Here is a 3,557-nt window from a genome sequence, read left to right as displayed (position 1 = left end):
GAAAGAGAGAGAGAGAGAAAGAGATAAATAGAGCAAGAAAGGAGAGGGAGAGAGAGATAGATAGAAAGAAAGAGAGAGAGAGAGAGGGAGAGAGAGAACGAGAGAAAGAAAGAGAGGCCGGATCTCTGAAGGGCCAGATTCCTGAGTTACCCCTACAGAACAAACGGCTTTTTATTTTTAGCAAAATGCATATGAAAATTGTGCTGTAAAGGTCTCTTTTAGTTTAACCCCTCCTGACAACTCCAAATGGGTGTATTTGCCATCCTCTTCCTTCTTCCTGTTTTTTATATCTGTAAGTGCTTCCTGATGAGGTTTAATTCCTTGGGCAGGTGCCTCGTTGCCTACTTGTAACTATTCTCTGACCCTGCTTCAAGGGTCAGAGCAGGGTCAGAGAATAGTTGCAAGTAGGCAACGAGGGACCAGGAAGCACTTAGCAGCAGGTGCCCACGTTGAAGTTAATTTCTTTGTTACCCTTTTGTAAAAGGTTACAAAGAAATTAAGTTCAACTTTTGCACCTGCTGCTGTAACACTTGCTTGGCTGAAAATTCGTCCCCGCTGATTCGCGGATTTTACCGCGAATCCGCGAGATTCGCGGATCGCGAAATCGCGGAAAATCCGCAAATTCGCCTGCGAAACGGATTTTACGCCCATCTTTAGTTTTGAGACCTTATTTCTTGGAGAGCGGGTTAGATCTGCTCGTCAGGCATTAATCATGTCTTTATCTGGTGAATCGATTCCGTTATTGTGTCATTTGGTAAAAAATGTATTGGCAGTGGAAAAAATGTTTGATACAATAAGGTAGATCTCCAGTATTATCTGGCATATAAGTTTTATCACTTAATAATAATGTTATAAGGGTGACAATGTGACATCCTAAAAACAGGCGTGCCACTACTATTGTAAATTGATGCACTTTATATCTGACTTAATGTGATGGCTAGTGCAATAATTGTATATTAGCACTTTATAGTGAGGGCAATGATTGTACCTTAGTACTTTCAAATGTAACCTGTGCATGAAATGTACATGAGAAAATTTTGGTTTCATGTATTTTTGTATTTTTATGAGGAAATAGTATGCTGTGCACTACCTCACCTTTGAAATATAAAATGTGCAATATCATTCTGTAATTATTGATGTTATGTGAATGGATTCTATTCTTTTGATACGTTTTAAAATTGTATATATCGGATAATTTTTATATTATGTGCTGGGAAGATGTTTTTGTAAATTAATGTTTAATGATTATTCTAGTTATTATGATTGCGATGTGAAGTTGTTGTGATTGCAATGATTTAAAGTAATCAAGTAATAAAGATTTATTAAGGGCCTATAATAGAAGTTGTCTATGTTTTTGGCAATGGGGAATTACCAAGGTTATTAAAACATTCACTAATAGCGGGGCCCGAAAATCGGGGTTGCACTTCATGAAATCAATTGGGACACCATCTGGGCCAGGGGCCTTACCACTAATACTCTGTTATATATCATCGCCTTTCTTACTCAGAGTTACCAGGATGCCTGCGCAGTTCTTGTTATTCGTGGGGTGGGGTGTTCAATCTCAGCACCTGAAGCTACACACATTTTTGTAAAATAGGTTTCCCAGGTTTCACAAGGGATATGGCAGCTAATTTTGGAAACTATTTGATTCCTTCGTCTCATATCTGATACTGCAGACCAAAAGAATGTATTGTCCTGCCGATTTGCTGCCAGTACTAAGGTTTCCCACTGTTTGGTAAGCACCTCCCTTCTCAGTCTGGTTGTGACCTCCTTATATTACCTTCTCAATGAAGCCACCTTTGACGCATCCTTAAGTTTCGCCATAAGGGCCTTACGCAATAAGAGCTTACCCACTGAGCACTTGGGGTTAAACCACCTCGGTTCATTATGTGTGGGCCGGGATGGTTTTAGTAAAAGTTTCCTTATGTTGGCGCACAGATTATTAAAAGCATCAACCACCTGATGATCCTGATATTCATCTTCCACTAGAGAAGCATCAACCATATTCTCCTTAATCACTTCAATGAATCTATCCTATAAGTTGGTATCACTACATCATTGCAGCCTGCCATGTCCATTACATTATTCACATCGTGGGACGCGAGGAGTGACAAAAGCTCTCGGCCTCTAGTGTCAGGGTTCGCCAAACTAAGTCTAACGAGTGCCTTTTACTTGCAACATTGCTCAATAGCAAAAGGGTGTAAACAAATAAAATTGGAAATCTAGTGTTGAAGGTGTTGATAAAAATAATTGTTATAGAAGTTGATTAGGTACAAAGTCAAGTCCCTCCTATATTTCACTACCTGAACTCTTTTATTGAAGGTCTTGATTGAACTAGCAAAACCCCAAGCAGATAGCTTCACACATATGGCTAAACCTCCTGACGCACGTCCAAATCAGCAGCTAGTTGCTGCCATACAATGACACTGCAAGCCATCAATTATTAAATTTTGAGTGGCTTAGGTTTCTTAAATCATAATGGTATTGTACTGTCTTGTAAAAGTTTGCCAATCTGACCACAGTATATTTGACTGAAGCTGTGCTACATTCCAACTTGACATCCTCAACACAGTGTCACACGGGGCCTTGGCATTACTAGGAGGTGGGAGCATAACAACTTTGGGCACATTCAGTGCCGGGATGGGTACTGTTTTCTCCCTAGCAGTGGATCTGTGTTCCAGTCATTCAACCTTATGAAGCTCACCTTAAACAAAAAAAATGTTTTTCTGAACTAGTGGAATCCTAAGGCTATGTCGAACAGGAGAAAAATGTGGGAAGCTTATCATATTTGGCTTATCAAAGTAATTCAAGGAGAGAGCACAGATTCTGGTGCCATTACAGTCTCTATAATCTTGCTTCCTCTTTTTATTTTTTGCGCATGATGGTTTATGAAAATTTGCTACAATGCAGTCCCCTTTAATGTCCTTGCTCGATGCGGCCTACCCAACCAACCCTCCGCACTATTATAATTTTGTTCAACCCTCTCAAATTGAAATGTTTCTGCTTGCCTAGCAGTCACCATTTTTATTGCGCAGCTCCTCCATGATTCCACACCACCCACATGCATCCTGCACTGATGGACTATGAGAAGCGTTATGTAGCGACAATATTGCCAGCATGTGCTGGAAACTTCAGGAGCAGCCTCCTGGGGTTCTGAGAATGCTGCTGCTAGTAGTCCTTCCCCGCCTAAGAGAGGGAACTCCTGCCAACACTAAGACATAGGGTCTGCTGCAGTGGCAGATTTAATGTCCCTTTGTTGGGAATAGGGCAATCCGCAGTTGGATTGAGATCTGTTCCATGATGGCCCGGGATTTGATGAGCCTATAAAGTCAGAGCCAGATTTTACATTGCTCTTACGAGAATCCTGTGATGTTTCATAAAGCTCTGTAGGTTCAATTACATTCCCTGTCCCTTTATGACAAGCGTTACACTTTGTTTGTGATAAAGCCGAGCCTCTGCTTACAAAGCCCTAAAAACTCTTCTATTTCCTTAAATTTTCCCTGCTTTGTTCTGTCCAGTTGTGTTGTGTTGCTACCTTGTCGGGCGCCAGGACGCTC

This window comes from Lissotriton vulgaris, chromosome 1_1 (genome assembly GCF_964263255.1).
Source record: "Lissotriton vulgaris chromosome 1_1, aLisVul1.2, whole genome shotgun sequence".
In the NCBI taxonomy this organism is placed as follows: domain Eukaryota; kingdom Metazoa; phylum Chordata; class Amphibia; order Caudata; family Salamandridae; genus Lissotriton; species Lissotriton vulgaris.
The sequence above is the reverse complement of the archived record's forward strand: the minus strand, read 5'-3'. Positions refer to the sequence as shown.